This window comes from Petaurus breviceps, unplaced genomic scaffold (assembly GCF_028583685.1).
Source record: "Petaurus breviceps papuanus isolate PSGF00001 unplaced genomic scaffold, PetGlider_PUasm1.0 126, whole genome shotgun sequence".
NCBI lineage: Eukaryota > Metazoa > Chordata > Mammalia > Diprotodontia > Petauridae > Petaurus > Petaurus breviceps.
In genome coordinates, this window is record NW_027185655.1 from 76029980 (window position 1) to 76049486 (window position 19507).

Here is a 19507-nt window from a genome sequence, read left to right on the forward strand (position 1 = left end):
AGACAGACGGACAAAAACAGTGAGAAACAGAAAGACAGGAAAGAAAGAGACAGAGAAGATCCTTAAAGAAAAACTACTTGGCAAACACACATAACACATAACCCCCTACTTTATTGTAACCATCAATGAAGCAAGAATTTACTGGGAATTTGCTGGGTACTGTGGGGGATAGAGAAGTAGTTTATGAATCACAGTTCCTGCTCTTAGTAAACTTACAATTAGGTTGAGGAGCTAAGATAATAGTAGCCATAATTTACATAGCACTTTAAGGTTTGCAAAGCACTTTATGAATATATTTGAATTTATATATATGAATTTATCTCATTTTATCCTTATAACAACACTGAAAGGCAGATGCTGTTATTGTCCCTATTTTACAGATGAAGAAACTGAAGCAAAGAGAGGTTAAGTGACTTGCCCAGGGTCACACAGCTAGTAAATATCTAAAGCTGGATTTGAACTCATCTCCCTGATTCCAAGTCCAACTCTCTATACACCATGCCAGATAGTCACCTCAACATAACACACGTACAATGAGCATGAATAATAAAGGGCAAATGATAATGAAGCACCAAACTGTATGGTATATGCTATATAGGATATGTGCTATATAGGGGTTCTAAATAATAAATGTTTATTCAGTTCTTGGGAGCAGGCAGCAGTAGAAAAAGAAGAAGGCTTCCTGAATGACGTGGGTCTTGTGGAAGGTAAATGGGATTTGGATATGCAAAGAGAAAAGGGCTCAAGCAACCAAAGAAGTGCATATTCACCAGGGGTCTACCACCATGGGCAAGGCTAGTCTTGAAGGTTTACAGATACAAAGAGAAGCGGTTTCTGCTCTGAAGGAATCTAGCTGGAATGGACTGTTTGTGCATGGATAGGGCAATACAAAATGTGCACAAGGGGGTTTGGGAGGTAGGTGCTAGCCATTGGGGAGAACTGGAAAGGCCTCTTGTAGAAGGGGATGCCTGAGCTGAAAGAAACAAGGGTTTCTGAAGACAAAGGTGAGGGGGGAGTGGTTTCTAAATGAAGAGAGCCACATGAGCAAGGACAGATGGGCAGGAATGAGTCAGGTTCATTTTTTTTCTTTTTGGGGGGTGGTGGTGGTAGGAAGGGGGCAGTGAGGTCAGTAGACTGGCAAGCAAAAACACAAAGTGAGTGATTATCATCCGAGTTTAGACATCATTTGGTCAGAAATCAGGAAGCAGTGGGTTTTCTAATAGAGTGGTACTACAGAAACACCACTGACTCCAGAGTCAGAGGTCCTGAGTTCAAATTTTGACTCTTCTGTTTACTACCTCTGTGACCTGGGGCAAGTCACAAACCTCCTGCTCATGTTTCTTCTTCTGTAAAATGGAGACATTGGGTTATTATTCTACAAATAATATGTTCAGAGTATTTTTTATAAAGGTTAGTATAACAATTATTCAAGATGAGAAGAAAGAGATTCACATCAGGGACAACAGCTGGGAATCTACAGTATTCAGTTACCATAAAATAAATGTAATTCCGGCATCATAAAGTATGTGACATTTATATACCCTTTCATATATAACATCTCCCATAATTCTTAGAACAAATTTATGAGGTTGTTATATTATTCAGGTATTATTGCCCACTTTTGCAAATGAAGAAACTGAGACTCAAAAGAGACAATTAAGTTGTTCTTAATTTGAATTTAATTTAACATTGTTTCACTCTTTGTTTTCCTTTATTCTGAGTTTTTTGGTGTATGATAATAGAGGATATATTAGAAGGATGTTTACCCCAGGCCTGCTGACTTTGTCTTTTAAACAGTTCTCTTTAAATACTCACTCAACTAGTAAGTGCCAGAAGGAGAATTTAAAACTAGGTCTCTCCTGACTGCTTTCCCATCACTCTTTTCACTAAATTGAACTGCCTCTCTTAAGAGGGAGACAGTACAGCCAGCATTAGTGGGAACAATGGGAATAGAGAGAAAGGCATGGGTGCCAAAGGTATTTTGAAGGAAGACTTGAGAAATCAGTGGATATACGGATTAGAGAGAGATGAGTCAAAGATGACTGGAGTTTCAAGTTTGGGTATCAAGGAGAATGAAAGTGCCATTGGAAAAAATATAGTAGTGGGAGGGGAAGGGATTTATTTTAAGAGAAAGGTTCACATATGTTTAGTTTAAGGGAATCACAGAGTAAACACAAAGAACTGGTAAGTAGGCAATTGGACACACAGGACTAGAGCCCAGGTAATAGCCTATAGTTGTAGGAATGGATACAGATTTGGGAGGCAACAGCTTAAAGACAATAGTTGAAAAGCTCAAGAATGGTTGAGCTGTTAGGGAAAGAGAGAGGGAAAGAGAGAGAGAGAGAGAAAGAGAGAGAGAGAGAGAAAGAGAGAGAGAGAGAGAGAGAGAGAGAGAGAGAGAGAAGAAATTGCATTTAGAGAATATCCCCAGGAACAGAACTATCAGAGCATCTGTTGAAATGATAAGAAAAGAACTAGGGTCTGATAATGTCGCAGAAAAGAAGAGAGAGGAGTTTCAAGAAAATGGGGGTGTGATCGACAGTGTCAATGGAGCAGAAAGGTTAGGGAGGAGGGGGACAGAGAAGAGGCCATTGGATTTCTCAGTCCCTCCTCTTCATACTCACCAAAAGCAGATTTATTCCCTGGAGGACTAGATTTAAGGTTATGGGTGATCTTTGCACCAGATTAGCCCTGGATCTGAACCATGTAATTCTTGGGACTCCCCCTGATTTCCCTGCCATTGAAAACAATATCTCCCATTCATCAAGGAACATGCAAATATCTCGAAGACCTGATACAGAGTTGAAACGAAATTGCTATGTTGCTGTAATGATGTAATTATGCAGTGATAAATCCTGCTGGCGGTTCATATGGGAATTGACATATCAAAAGAGTGCCTTTAAAACCATATAAAAATCTCATCAAACATAGCATGACATCTGATGGCTAAATATGACATTGTTTTCCTATACACTGAGCTTTTTGTGTAAAATAAAAGTGGATCTCTTAAGAGAACATTCATCCTGTGCCTGCCAACTGTGTCTTTCATGCAATTGTCTGTAGGGAGTTTACGCCTTGGTTTGAGCAGCAATTTCAGCAAGAGCTTGTTGCTGAGCTGGCTTGCATACTTCCCCATTAGCTGTGACTTCCTTTATTCAGTTTTTTCCATCTCTGATCATTTTCTCTGCCTCTTCTATTAAAGCCTACTCTCAGGGCATAAAGCCATAGACGGTGAGGAAATAAAACAGTGGTAGCTTTATTTATTTATTATTTGTAGCACTTGAAATGGCTCTTAATTGAGTCTGCTGATTGATTCTAAAGAGGACATAGGCTGAAGACACACACTGGGTGACTTTAACCTGCCTATCTTTCCTGACAGGAAGAGTGGCCAATCTATTTTTTTTCCTTCTCTGGAGGCAATAAGGGCAGAAGACATTTGTGAAGAAGTAACCCATCTGGGGGGTGCCTAGGTGGTTCAATGAATAGAGCACTGGCCCTGGAGCCAGGAGGACCTGATTTCAAATTGGGCCTCAGACACTTAACACAAAAACTAGTCGTGTGACCTTGGGCAAGTCACTTAACCCCAACTGCCCTCCCCCCCCCCAAAAAAAAAAGCAACACATCTGTAGGAGATCAAAGATAGCAGACAGGACCAAATGAGAGAGCCAGTTTCTTGTCTGTTGGGATTATGTACTCCCAGGTCCCAATGGCAGAGTGGTGTCCTATTTGCTCAAAGTGACCTTGTGATGTTGGCCTCTCCATGTGCGCAGGGAAACCAGCAAAGATCTGGATCTGTGTTTCTCAAAGGCAGTCATGCCCAGCTCACTCCTCCTGTCTCAGCTGTCTGCCTGTGGGTCAGTAGATTGTGACACTCAGTCCAGAGACAGGAAGGAGGCTCTTGGCATGAGCCCTGGGGAGGGCCTGCCCAGAGTGGACTTCATCACAGGCTCAGTGCCTTAGAGGTTCTCACGGAAAATGGGAATAAAAATACATATTCTATTCTCCCTCACAAGGCTTTTGTGTAAGTTTAGAGGCGATGGTTTATGGGAAAGGTTTCAACATAAACATACACTATTGCAAAAGGTGAGGAGGGGCGTGAAAGATGTTGTAGGGATAGGAAGAGAAATAAAACTGGTCTGGAAGTTAAAGGAATTATGTTGGAATCACTCACTACAAAATCCTGGGCAAGTCACTAACCTCTCTGAGCCTCAGTTTAAGTAGGTTTTGATGGCAACTGAAAAGATGAAGCTAAGAAATGAGACTTGTAAAGAGCAGATGGTGACTGGGGTTTTACTCCAGGGTTCAATTTTCTGGGGGGAAGTGCTTTTTCTCCACACAGGGCTTCTTCAACAGCAATGTGCCACCAAGCAAAATTACCGCACCCTCCCCCTTCCGCCGCCTTTATTTGTCTCTGGGACAACCCTGAGTATCCCTTTTCTCAGAATCTACCCTCTTAACTCCCAAGGTGATGGGGGTGGACTGGAGCAGGAAGAGGTCAACAGTCTGCATCTGGGAGAGGGACTAGTTCATTCAAATTTGCACCAAGGCTGCCTCCTATGGCTACTGGTTTGGTATGCTGAAGCTTATGGAAGTCTTCTTCTCCTTGATAACCATCTCTCTAGGTTTTCATGACACTGCTCTCTCCTGGTTCTCCTACCTGTCTGACTACTCTTTCTCAATCTCCTTTGCTGAAATCTCCATTCAGGTCAGGCCTGCTGACCGAGGCTCTGTCCTGGGCCTTTTTCTCTTATTCTTCCCTATCTTTTTTGTTTGGTGAGCTCATCAGTTCCCCTTCCTTCAATCATCATCTCAATGCAAAGAAATCTCAGATCACTTGTATAGATCACTTGATCACTTTCTCCTGACCTCCAGACTCCTATCCCCTACTGCCTACTGGACACCTCAAACTAGACATTTCAGACTCACTATGTCCAAAATGGAAGCTTTCCCCCCAAACCCTCCCCTCTTCCTAACATCCTATTGCTATCTAGGGCATTACTGTTCTAGTCACCCAGGCTTGTGAAGTAAGTATCATCCTGAATTCCCCATTCTCATTTTCCATATCCAATCTAGTGCCAAGGCCTGTTGTTTTTTTACCTTTGTAATACCTGTTGTATATACTTCCTTCTCTTCTCTGATTCTGATACCACATGGTGCAGGCGCTCAGCACTCCACGCCTGGACTAATACAAGAGCTTGCTGGTTGTTTAACTAAGTCTCCCCACTCTCCTCCATCCTCCACTTCATATTCCTAAGTTATCTTCCTAAAGCATAGGTCTGACCATGTCACTCCTATTCGGTAAACTCCAGTGACTCCCTATTACCTCCAGGATCATATATCAAATCCTCTGTTTGACCTTTAAAGGCTTTCAGAATAATCTGGTCCCTTCACACCTTCCCAGTCTTATTAGGCCTTACAACCCCACACATACTCTGTGATCCATTGACACTGACTTCCTTATTGTTCTTATACAAGATACCCCATGTCCTGACTCCATTCATTTTCAATGGGTTTCCCTGGACCCTAGAATGTTCTCTGTCTTTGATTTCTCTCAAGGGACAGCTAAAATCATTCTGCAAGAAGTCTTTCCAGTTCTTCCTTAACACCAGCACCTTCCTTCTGATAATCTCTAATTTTTCCTGTATGTGTTTACATAATGTATGTATGTATATTACATATATGTGTATAGAAATATATGTATATATAGAAGATATATATATATATATATATATATATACATACACACACACACACACACATACAGTTTCTACATAATTGTGTGCATGTTGTTTCCTCCATTAGAATGTGTATTCTTTGAGGGCAGAATGTTTTTGGTTTTTTTTAACCTTTTTTTGTTTCCCCAGAGAGGGGTACAGTGGATAGAATTCTGGACCTGGAGTCACAAAGACATGAATTCAAAGTCAGCCTCAAACATTTAGTAGCTGTGTGGCCCTGAGCAAGTCACTTAACCTGTGTCTGCCTCGGTTTCCTCAACTATAAAATGGGGATAATAATAGCACCTACTTCCCAGGGTTGTTATGAGGATCAAAGATAATACCATAAAGCACTTAGACAGTTCCTGACATGTAGTAGGCATTTAATAAATGTTTGATGACTTGACTTGATTTTATGCCTGACCAGAGCATAATGTCACATTGCTAGGCCTAGGAGCACCTGGCAACCAGCGGCAATTGTGACATGTGCTGGTCTCCAGCAAGTGTCTCAGAGTCTCAGTCTCTCCTTCAACTGACTTGGTACCAGGGCTAAAAAATTCCTCTGCCATGGGCTGCTCAGTGCCCATCACTAAGCACGATCAGAGATGGGAATAAGAAATGACCAGATCATATGGGTAGTTCAAGGAAGAACCATAAATTCCATTTATTGATTCTTAGTACAGGGTTTTTATAGAGCAAATGAGACAAAGGAAGGGGACTCAAGTTTTCTTATCATTACCTTAGTCTGTTATATCCTGGAAGTAGCACAGAATAGATAATTTGATAAGGATTTGTTATCTAGGTTACTAAAGTCTTGGAGTAAAACCTTTGATCTAGGCCTCAGGTCAGGCCTTTGATGCAGCTGCAGTCATAAACGGATACAATTGAGAGCAGACTTCAAAGCAAAAGCCACAATATCAAAAGACATCATGTTTAGAGCTGACCACCCAAAGATACCTGAGTGCTGAATCAAATATTTTGGCTCTTAATAACTAAAATCTTGGGGTAGAGCCTATTGATCTCAGAACTCAAGTGACATGCTTCTAAGTGTAACCCATATTAAAAGACCCAAGGAGAAAGCTTAACAAAAAGCTGCATCATGAAGGGCCTTCTATAGGGCATGTAGTCTGAGTCCTGAATCAGGCTTCCTTGGCTCCCCACATTCCTCCATAAGGAAAACTTCAAGAATTTCTAGGCATTGCTCTGCTTGACAGCCTTGTTTTAACTAGTGCTAGACTCTCCTGAAGGACAAAAAGACATCATCATTGTCATCCTCTCGTAGAAGATAGCAGCTCATATTTATATACAAAGGGATTCAGTCCTGGAGATACTTTCTCCTACCTTGGTACCTTGTGATTTACTTGTCCTAATTTGTAGAGGAAACTTTCAGATATATTATCTCATTTGATTTTTGGTATTGCAAGTATTATTATTCTTATTGTACAAATGAATAAACGGAGGGTCAGAGAAAGTTACAAAAACATTGGCCTCATAGTGAGGGGATCTGGATCCCAGGTCCAACTCTGACACTAAATCTCTGGGACCTTGGGCAAATTGCTTAAGTTCCCTGAATCTGGAAAGTGATGGAGATAATCTCTAAGGTTCCTTCTAGTTCTAAAATTCTGTAATCTATGCTTTACTATTTGCTCCAAGCCCCACTATAAATAAATGGCAATGCTAGAATGCTAAAACAGGAGACCAAGTCCTTTGCCTAAAGTCTCATGCTCTTCAATTTCCTACTTTTGCATTTTTCTACTTGGAAGAAAGGAATTAACCTTGGAGATTCTCTTTTCGATCCTGGAACCATGTGATTTACTTGGCTTATTTTGTAGCAAAAGTTCAATCCTTATTTCTACCGTGAAATAAATCAGAGTAGACAGCTCAATTCTTGCATGAAACTCAAATAATCAGAGTGGCTTTTTATTGCTTGAAACTATTAGGGGAGAACCAAATTAGAAATTCTGAAAATCAAAGGAGAGATTAATAAAATTGAAATTAAGAAAACTATTGAACTAATAAATAAAACTAACAGCTGGTTTTGTGAAGAAATCAATAAAATAGATAAACATTTGGTTAATCTGATTTTTAAAAAGAAAGAAGAAAACCAAATTAACAATATCAAAAATGAAAAGGGTGAATTCATCACCAATAAAAAGGAAATTAAAACAATAACTAGGAGATATTTTACCCAACTATATGCCAGTAAATCTGACAAACTAAGTGAAATGGATGAGTATTTATGAAAATATAAATTGTCCAGATTAACAGAAAAGGAAATAAAATACTTAAATAATCCCATTTCAGAAAAAAAAAATTGAACAAGCAATCAATGTTTTCCTTAAGAAAAAATCTCTAGGACCAGATGAATTTACAAATGAATTCTACCAAACATTTAAAGAACAATTAATTCCAATACTATATAAACTATTTGGGAAAATAGGCAAAGAAGCAGTTCTACCAAATTCTTTTTATAATACAAATATGTAAACCAGGAAGGGCCAAAACAGAGAAAGAAAATTGTGGACCAATTTCCCTAATGAATATTGATGTGAAAATTTTAAATAAAATATTAGCAAAGAGATATAGCAACTTATCATGGAGATAATACATATGACCAGGTGGGATTTATACCAGGACTGCAGGATTTGTTCAATATTAGGAAAACTATTAGCCTAATTGACCATATCAATAACAAAATTAAAAGAAATCATATGATTATCTCAATAGATGAAGAAAAAGCTTTTGACAAAATATAAAACCCATTCCTATTAAAAAAAAAACAACAACAGAGAGAATAGGAATAAATGGAGTTTTCCTTAAGATGGTAAGGAACATCTATCTAAAATCATCAACAAGCATTATATGTAATGGTGATAATCTAGAAGCATTTCCAATAAGATTAGGAGTGAAACAAGGATGTCCATTATCGTGACTGTTATTCAATATTGTACTAGAAATGTTAGCTTTAGCAATGAGAAAGAAAAAAAATGGAAAGAATTAGAATAGACAATGAAGAAAAAAAACTATCACTCTTTGCAGCTATATGATGGCATACTTAGAGAATTCTAGAAAATCAACTAAAAAAACTACTTGAAATAACTTTAGCAAAGTTGCAGGATGTAAAATAAACCCACATAAATAATTTGCATTTATATATATATATATATATATATATATATATATATATATATATATATTATTATTATTATTAACAAAGCCCAGCAGCAAGGGATAAATTCCATTTAAAGTAACTGCAGACAACCTGCCAAGACAAACCCAGGAATTACATTAACACAATTATAGAACACTTCACACAAATAAAGGCAGATCTAAATAACTGGGAAAATATCAGTTGCTCATGGGCAGGCTGAGCTAATAATAAAAATGACAATTCTACCTAAATTAATTTACTTATTCAGTCATACCAAACTACCAAAAATTATTTTATAGAGCTAGAAAAAATAATAACAAAATTCATCTGGAAGAAGAAAAGGCCTAGAATATCAAGGGAATTAACAAAAAAGAAATGCAAGGTAAGGTGGCCTAGCCTTACTACAGTCAGGAGGACCTGAGGTCAAATCCAGCTTCAGACACTTAATGCATACTTGCTGTGTGACCTTGGGCAAGTCACTTAACCCCAATTCCCTGCTTTCCCCACTCTAAAAAAAGTGAATGTTGAACACTAAAAATAAATAAATAAATACATTTTTTAAAAGGAGGTTGGGGGGGGGGGAAGAAACTATTAGGGGAGAGAAAATATCCCTTTTATCCAATGATAGAATCCAGAACAGTGGTCCTACAGTCTACTATCCTCTTCACAAGTCATCGAAAAAGCACTGTGCTCAAAGGTGTGGATGGTCCAGGTCTCTTGCTTGGAATTTTGGAGCCCAGGGAAAATTCATTTTGGGGATGGAGGGTGGTTGCAGAAGATAGTTGTATACAATTAACACTGTGCAGCCCCTCAGAGGGTAGGAGTTTAGCAGATAAATGAGTCCAATAGTGAAGCAGTAGAGGTTTAGGACCCTCATTGCAGAAGGCAGGCTCTCAGGGGGAGGCTACAGGGACCTGCAGGGAACCCCAAGGCAATACTCTAAGGCTCTAATTTAGGACAAAGTACACCACCACCTAAGTGTTGGCACCCTTTAACCCCCACCCTAGTTACAACTTGGAAAATCTGAGCATTTTAAAGAATTAAACAGATTTTGTCCATCAGGAGCTAACATCTATATAGAGATCACATTGATGTATCCAAAGAAATTAAGAGCATTCAAGACAAGATGGCTGGAGAAGTACTAATCAAATAAATAAAATATAAAAGATAAACACCTTCTACAAAGGGAGTAGCCAGGGGAAATGGTCCTCTCTCTCCACCAGAGTACTGTCCTCTGTAGGGATTAGCTAAGAAAATAAAAATACAAAAGAGCCACAGTTTCGAGTTCAAATTGCCAGTTTGCATTTCAGGCTTGTTTTGTAGGATTGATGAAAATATAAAGTATAGAATGAAATTGTTCCCTAGGTTCGAGCCCTTCTCCCTCATGCATTCTATCTTTCCCATATGTCCTATCCTTTCATTTTATATTCTTTTCTTGTGGTAGCTTTGCTCTCTCAACCCCATCTTCTTGCCCAAATATTCTTGCCAGCCTCAAACTGAGAATTCACACAAAAAGCACTTCAGACATCAAATTGGCAACTTCTACTTGAAACAGGGCTCCCAAGCTTATTGTTTCATAGGGACAATTCAGGATAATCATTCCATTGCTGGGGTGGGTCAGAGATACTATAACATTTTAACAAATGAAAATAAAAGACCACATTTAACAATACTAGAGTGAAACCCAGTTTGTAATAGACCACCTTTCTCTAGGATTCCCTTAATGATGTTTGAAGGAACGTGTAATTAATCTGAGAAGAAAATTTTGGCATGTGCTCTCAGTCAAATAGGCTTAGAGTTTTGGTTTAGGTATTTGGCTCTGACAAAGGATGAGGCTAGAGGACCCCAAAAGGACACTGTTTATTCCTGCCTGAGGCCAGAATCTACCTTGATGATGTGGACTGGGAATTCATGACATTTTGATTTTGTAACTACATGCTTGGGAATGTGCCTTAAAAAAAAAAAAACCAAAAACCAAGCATGTCAAAGCTTATTCAATTCAGCAAACGTTTATTAAATACCTGGTATGAGTATGGCATTGCTCTAGGCTCTTAGTTTACAAGGGCAAAATTAGATGAGTCCTTGCCTTCAAAAGGAGGTTACATTCTACTAGGGGAATACAATCTTCACACAGATAAGTAAAGTATACACAATATAAAAATGAAGCACTTTTGTGGGGTGAGGGGAGAAGGACTAACCACTGGGGCAAACAGGATCGTGTCGGAGGGTGACATCTATTGCTGACCCTTAATTGGAATTTGGGATTCCAAGTGTTAGAACTTAGGAGTTTTGTTCTTCAAAGAGCTACCATCCTCTCTCAGGCCGTCATCATCTTTCACCTAGACCTCTGGTATGGAATTGGCAGTAGGTAGGGGCCAAAATTAAAATAGACTAAATTTCTTCAGGCTGTAGATAGTTTAGACTAGAGACAGAATGATGATGGTTGATTGCCATGGGTCATGTGACAAACAGGTGAGAGTTCAAAGTGCAATCCTACATTTTTCCTGGGCTGCCCAAAATCCTTTCGCAGGGCTTGTGGACTGAGGGCTGTATGTTGTGCAGAACTGACCCAGACCATTTTGACATCTTTCTAATTGTTCTCCTTCCTCAAGTCTCATTCCTCACTTCAATTCATCTACATAGTTGTTAAGAGGATTTTCCTAAAAAAAAATCCTACCATGTAACCTCCCTCCTCAATAAACACCAGTGACTCTCTATTATCACTAGAATAAAACAGAAACACATCTGTTTAGCATTTAAAGTTCTTCCCAACCCAGTCCATTCCTATTTCTAGTCTTTTTGCACATCCCTACTTTCCGTGCACTCTGTGGACCAGCCATACTGGTCCCACAAATGTTCTTCATGAACAGTGTTCCATTTCCCATCTCTGTACTTTCGCAATGACTGTCTCCCTGCCTGAGATGCTCTTCCTTCTCATTTCTACTTTTCAGAATCCCTAACTTTTTTCATATGCCATCTTTTGAAGGAGGCCTTTCCCAATTCCCCCAGCTACTGGCTCTCTGAGATAATCCCTCATCTACTCTGTACCCATCTTATCTATTTATGTACATTTTGCTTCTCCCATTCTTTTAAATGCAAGCCTCTTGAGAGCAAGGACTGGTTTTGGTGGGATTTTTTTGCTATCTCTCCAATGATCCCATAATTCAAATTCAAGTCTGGTGATAAGGGGAGAGAGGACTGAGCAAGCCGGTCAATACAATTTTTGCTAAAATTCAAACGATGGCTATTAAATAATCAGACTTGTTTTCTTATTTATCTTTCCCTGAAGAAAATTCCGAAAGAGTTCTTAAAATGTTTTAAGTAGTAACATTAGTGTTGGAACAAGTATACGACCTACCCAGGTAGTTATTTTGATGGATAACGTTCATTTCTTAAGTTTTGGCTTGTTTGTTTAAAATACAATATCCTTTCCAAATCATGGGGGTTAAGAGTGTGATGCTCCCATGATCTGGAAAATCCATGTAAAATATTTTGGCCCTCCCTTCACACCAGAGAAGTCTGAATTTTCTATTTTTCTTTTATAGGGTGTTTCCAGTACCTTATTAGAAAATTTAGGGTATTTGGTCATAGGCTTGTAGCGGCAAGCACCCCAGTGTCCCCAGGGTGGCTGCTCACACAGGTTCTTAGATCTGCTTTGATAAAGGAAAGCAACTCAAAATGGGTTAACAATCTTACTTTAATCAGTCAAATATGTATCATTTACCTAGTTCAGGGGAAAAAGGTCAGCACCCCGAACTTCAGAATATACAGACAGAATTATCAAGACAGAGAAACAGATCAAGTAGACAGTTTTCAAACTGTCCAACCATCACAGAATATACAGACAGAATTATCAAGACAGAGAAACAGATCAAGTAGACAGTTTTCAAACTGTCCAACCATTACATCCATACCCAATCAACATCTGGGTTTCAACTTCTGGGTTTTTCAAAGCCGAGGCGGGGCTCTCAACAATGGCTTCCCAGAATCCAGATCAAATCACAGAACACTTCTCAAAGTGAGCCCCAAAACAAAGTTACACATCAGGGCTTATATAGCCTTCTCCTGGCTCAGAGAATGTAACAACCTTATTGACTCACTGGCCAATCAAGAAGTATCTACTGAAAAACAAGCCTCCCACCCCAGGCTCCAGGTGCACTTTAGCCTAGGGGCAGGGAAGATCTTAAAAATTTACATTCCCATTACAAGGCTATATGTAGGTTAATGTTAAGTAAAAATGCATTTTCTGTGTTGTCTGCAAAACTCCCATTTAATTTCTTATGCCAGTCTGTGATATATCAAAACCTCAATGGATAAAGTCACGATGTGGAAGGAATAACTGTATTCTCATTGGAACCATATTTCATTTTAAGAAGACAATTCAACCCCATTCTTCCCCTTCCCTCCCTCCATTTTCCTCATCTTCATTTTTTGTCTTTTGATCTTTTTGGTATTATATTATAGTCATTTCCTGATATAATGCCCCTCATAGAACGATCCCTTGAAATAAAGAAAAAAAATAAACAAAACTAACCAACAGAATGCTAATATATGTGATATTGCACACATGTAGTCTCCCACCTCTCTATCTAGGGTTTGGTTACACCTTGTTTAGCAATGAAATATATAATAAACAAGGAATTCTAAGGAGGCCACATAGCACAACAGCTTCAAACTTGAGTGTGTTGACCTTGGTACTGACTTGCCCTTATGTGGACCTGGTAAAATCTAGCCTAAGACACTAACTGTATGACCCTGGGCAAGTTACTTACCTTCTGTCTCAGTTCCCTCATCTGTAAAATGAGGATAACAATTGCACCTGTCTCCCAGGATTCTTATGAGGATCAAATGACATAATCATTGCTCCAATTCATGTAAAAGGTGACTCTGAACAAACTTTGGAGCTACAGAACCCACAAAATGACACAAAGAAGCTAACCTCCCGCTGAGGACAGCCCGGCAGGCTGGCAGGGAGCAGCCAGTGCAGCAATCTGGGAGCCAATTCCAGCCCCGAGAGACCTGGAGGTTTTAGCCCCCAGGGTGGGCCTGACCAGCTGCTGGCTGGAGGGACTTCAGATCATCTGCAGCTGTGGCAGTTTCCAGAATTATCAACCCATATATGCTAAGGACAAAGTGATAGGTGAGTGCAGTGTGGACTTTGGGATCTAGTAGTTGAGGAGTGCATACTGGTTTGTTGGATACTTTGGATACTTTTCAGTGTGAGAATTTACATTGCAGAAATCAGTAGAGCTAAATCAGGGCTTGATGTACTGTTTTGTTGATTAGGAAAGTAATGGAGAAAATGGTAATCTTAAATTTAAAAGTATGGTGTGAATACACTTATTTTTCCCCTCAGAGACTTGGTTGTTAAACATTCCTAACTTCTCTGGGCCTCAGTTTCCTCTTCTATAAAATGAGGAGGTAAGACTAAATAAACTCTGAGGTCTTTCCAGCAGTAGATCTTATGAATCTAAGACTAGATTCTCTAAAAATGTTTTTATTAATTTTTAAAATTTTTAACTTATGAAATAGCACACGTATTTCCATAGCAGAATAAAATAAAAAGAAGACTGAACTACAAACCTATTATGTACAACTTGCTATTCCTTTTAAATAATTAATAAAATTATCATGTAATTTTCTTTTCTTTTTTCTTTTTTTTTCTTCCTTCCCTGCCCTCCACTTCCCTCACTTGAAGTTGACAAAGGTTGTTCTGGAATCTACAGAGGCTCCCTAACCAGGAAGGGTGGCAACTCCATATGGCAAGTATTATGTAGCTAATAATAACAATGACCATTTACATAGAATTTTAAGTTAAATATGGAGCTAATTATATGTATATTATATATGTATTTATATGTGTAATCTCATGTGATGCCTACAAGAAGACCCTACCCTTTGAGGAAGGTGCTACCATTATCCCCATTCTACAGATGAGGAAATGGAGGTTAAGCAATGTTAAACTATTTCCCTAAGACCAGACAGGTAGTAAGTATCTAATGCAAGGTTTGAACTCAGGTTTTCTTGACTCTGCTCCAGCATCATCTACTCTGCCACCTGACTGCTGTGAACAGTTTACTGAGCCTAACTAGCAGGGTAAGGTGTCATAATGGCCATAATGGAAAGAACATTAGTTTTAGAGTCCACCTGATGCTATTTGCTATCCATGAAAACCTTAGGCAAATAATTTAACTTGAATTTGACTTTCCCCATCTAGAAAGTGAAAATAATCATACCTTCATTATCACTATGTCACATGTTATCAAGTTAATGCCACCTATCTGTGTGATTTTGGGCAAGTCACTTCACTTGCCTCAGTTTCTTCATCTGTAAATGAAGAAGTTGGAGTTCATAGCCTCTCCAGTTCCTTACAACTCTAGTTCTATGACTTGGAAAGGGATTATATAGAGGGAAGGTTTTGTTTTGTTTGCCTTTTGGAGGGCAATTGGGTTTAAGTAACTTGCCCAAGGTTACACAGCTAGTTTTTTATTTTATGTGGGTGTTAAGTGTCTGAGGCCAGAACCAAACTCAGGTCCTTCTGACTCCAGGGCCGGCGCTTTACTCACTGTGCCACCTAGCTGCCCCCAAGAGGGAAGTTTTTATTCAACATATATGATAGGACCAATAACCAAGGTTCCACCCAACCTCTCCTTACCATGGATTAAGCTAGTTTTTCCCTAGGAGACAATACTGTCCCAAGGACTTGAATGTCCCAAGTATTTGAAGATCCTATACTTGATTGTATGCTGCCATGGGGGGAGGGGGAGAAGGGAGGGAGAAGAACAGAATTTGAAACTCAAGGAATTGTGGAATTGAATCTTGTAAACTAAAAGTAAACAAACAAATTAATTAAAAAAAGATTAAAAAAAGAAACTGTATGGTGTGAACATGAGGGTTAATGAGGAGCTCATAAGCTATATGGAACCAACCTCTGTGGCCCAGAAAGATTCCAAGATAAAGGAGAGTGAATGGAGAAGTAGCATAGGTCAGGGGGAGTCTAAATATTTTTCTGGTCCAAGGATAGGCCAAGAATAGGCCTCATCTTTGGAGAATGAGCAAACAGAATGAGATGGCAATTTATTATTTATTATCCAATAAATACCTTGAGTACTCCCAATTTATAATCTCTTCTAATAAAATATAAAGACTAACATTTTATCTGAAGCATTTTCCAAAGTGTCTTTAATCCAGTCATTCACACATCACACAGTTACATGGGCAGCATGAACCAAGGCTCTCTGGTAAGGAGGGGAGAAAGAGGATGAGGAAATTCATTCTAGGAAAAGTAAACAAGAAAATGTCCCTTCTAGGCTTTGGTAGCATTATACTTTCACCCACATACCAGGAGATAAATAATTCAACCTGCTAACAAAGGGAAGGGAGCTGTCATACTGGTTGAACACCTGGCTCACTAGACCCTCCTCCACAGGGGCTGTGACTGATGCATTCCTAATATGAATGAGCAGATTCAACAAAGCAAAGGGTTAGGCTGAAATTATCTTCTCTTGCAAGGCAGCATCCAGGTGGGGGGAAAATAGAGAGAAAAGAATTAAGAATACTAGGGACTGACTTGATTTCTTAAGAGGTTGTCGGATTCTCTTAGATTCAAGGATACATTAATGGTACCTGAATCTTTCTAAAAGCCTGTCACTACATTGATACAGATTACAACTCTTCTAACTTTAGAGTATGGTCTTTTTGAGTTGTTGGGATGGAAAAAATGCACTGACTGGTAGGCAACCCTCTTAAGAGGCTCTCTGAATTTAGCTAGACTGGTCCTAAGAGAATGGATAATCACCAAGCACTCACTTATAAAATAGGCTCCTCCAGGGTCCCACATGACTTTGTGCTCTCTCACTACTTTTCTTTTCTTTTTGTTTTGTTTTTTGCTTTTTGGAGGGCAATTGGGGTTAAGCGACTTGCCCAAGGTCACATGGCTAGTTTTTGTGTTAAGGTCTGAGGTCACATTTGAACTCAGGTTCTCCTGACTCCAGGGCCGGTGCTCTATTCACTGTGCCACCTAGCTGCCCCTCTCACTACTTTTCAAAGGAGTATTGGAGGTCAGTAGATATTTCAACCTCTGGCTTGAGGTCCTATTCAGTGTATTCTCTCAGAGACAAAACCAGATTTGATACATGAAATGAGTCATTTACTGTAATGAAAACAGGGTAGCAAGGTAAATCAAGGACACTGAGATGAGCAACCACATTCTGGGTGCTTGAACAACATGTCTCTCCCAATCAAATGTCTCCTGGAAGCAATAATCCATTCTCCATTTAATTCATCTCTGCATTCCAACCTAGTAGGAGCAGGACACAAGCCACTCTAAAGCCAAGGCATGGGTCTTACAGCTTGGAATTACCAGCTGTCTCTCTGTTGAAGCAAATTCCACTCTATTTTACCACAACAGCAAACCTTAGGAGTACTGGTTTCTTTATGGGGATTCCAGATGAACCATTCTCACTGGGCACCCAAATAAATCTTTCTCAGGATAACAACTAATAATGTATAGAGTGCTGCTGCTGCTGTTTCTGCCATCTACACTAGCACTAGCTTTTCTTATCTTTCTGTGTTCAATTCCAAAAGGCTTTTTCCCCCTACCACTTTTCCTACAACTCCTGCCTTGGGAATTGTTCATATTGCAAACTCATGGATAGCCTTCTGGGTAACAGAGTTCTTTTTTTCCCAGTTCCCCCGAAAATGAATTTCTGCTCAAACGTGTTTACTTGAACATAGAAATCTTTTCTAATATGATAGCTTCTACCAAGGCTTGGTCCCTATTGGCAAAGTTTTCAATAGCTAAGGGTCACCTACATATGAAGTATTGGAGTAGGCTCTAGTGGAGGCATTAATGATACAAGAATGAATGCATGAATGAAAATTAAAGAAGCTTTTATGATCATGATTTACATCTATCTGGCATTCAAACAATATGACCCTTCTTAGAGATTAATTGTCGTCCTTTCCTGAGTGATAAAAGCTGTGTGCAATAAAGGAAAGAGCACAGATTGTCAGGGTTCAACCCTGTTTGACTTTGGACAGATCACTTTGAATTGTCACAAAAATTGTCACAAAAAAGTCACAAAAATTGACTTTTGGACAAATCACCATGAGTTTCTGTTGCTGCATCTATAAAACGAGAGGGTTGAAATCAATATCTACTGAGATTTTTTACTCTTCTTTTTTTTGTCTTCTTTTTTTAGCAATCGGGATTAAGTAACTTGCTCAAGGTTACACAGCCAGTTATTTCTGGGTGTGGTGCTAAGCATCTGCACCTGGATTTGATCCCCAGGTCATCCCGACACTGGAGCTGGTGCTCTTACTCGCTGAGCTACCTGGCCACCCCGGTTTTTTGCTCTTCTTGATATATGGCCCATTATCTTCAAAAATTAGATTTACATCACAGTGCAGTACTCATCACAAATTAAATGCTTAATAAATATTTATTGATTGATTACTCTAAGTCTGTTTAGATGTCAGGAAACTAGAAACAATGTTCACTCCTGTGATAGTAATGGCAATTAAAGATTCCCCTGTATTGGCTTGGTTTTCAAATTGATTGTATTAAAACCCAGAGTTTGTTAATCCCACCTGTGGGATGGACTTTTTGATGTGAAAAGAAAGTCCTGACTGGGAGGAGCTGGTGAGGTAGATTTGGAGAGACACTGGAGAGAGGCGGAAGATCTTTTTAGAGACTTTGCAATTGATTGAATGATTGGAAAGTCCTGGGGTGGCCTTGGAGATGATTTAATCACACTTAGTAAATGCTGTATTTTGAATGATGTCATGTTTTGATCTTCTCTGTTCTGGGTTTGTTACTGAATAAAATAGAGAGCACCTATGCTGGTATTTTGAACCTGGGAAGTTGCCTTTCCTTGGCATTACATTACAACTCCCCACCCTAATCTGGACCAAGCAGAGCAAGTTGGCCAAATTCCACAATATTAGGCCGCTGACCTAATATCTGTTTGACTAGAGAGATGGATGAAAAAAGAAGTAATGCATAATCCAGCAAGTGTTTGTTGATTATCTTTTATGTACCTCTTATCTAACTCTGGGATATTTGTTATAGAGGATACAAATATAAAAGAACAACAAAATTCTCTTTTCACCTTACCTATTTCTGGAACCACTCAGAGAGTTGACTTCTCTTAGTCTGCCAAACTCTTCCTTTTCTAGAGCTGTTAAAAGAAACCCATAATTATTTGCATAACCCAGCCCAATTTCCCCAGAGGAAGTGGGAAATAGAGAGATCAATGGAAAAAAAGTAGGAGTACCTTTTAAAACTCCCTCCAGAAGACTGAGTGGGAGGTGTTGACTAAGCAGGAGTTGAGACTATTATGTGAGCTTTTTAATGAGACCCAGATCTTGGAGATAACAAGCAGCATCTGCTGAGGACTAGTAACCAAAAGGGAACAGCTTGGTAGAGAGCCAGAATGAAGGAGGATCAAAGAAGGGAAAACTGCTGGGGAATAAGGATAAGAAAAAAGGTTGGCAAATGAACGATGTTGCAGGGAGCTAGAGAGAAAAGTAATTATTGCTAGAGAAGGAGTTGTTGAGGAGTAAACCTTATAACTGTTCTCCTTACTGGGCCCCAACTCAAGGTTATACTGTAAGCACAAGGACGATAAAGGATCCTGGA

The 19507-nt window shown here is 39.2% G+C and overlaps 1 long non-coding RNA gene across 1 annotated transcript in view; it reads right to left on the reverse strand.

Moving 5' to 3' along the window:
• Positions 1-19207, reverse strand: part of LOC138168155 (uncharacterized) — a 44176-nt gene extending 24969 nt beyond the window's left edge. Inside the window, exons 1-2 of the long non-coding RNA XR_011170043.1 lie at positions 19143-19207; positions 18983-19046 (exon numbers count right to left, since the gene is read on the reverse strand). This is a non-coding gene — a long non-coding RNA (uncharacterized lncRNA). The remainder of the gene's footprint in view (positions 1-18982; positions 19047-19142) is intronic.
• Between the last annotated feature and the right edge of the window lie 300 nt (positions 19208-19507).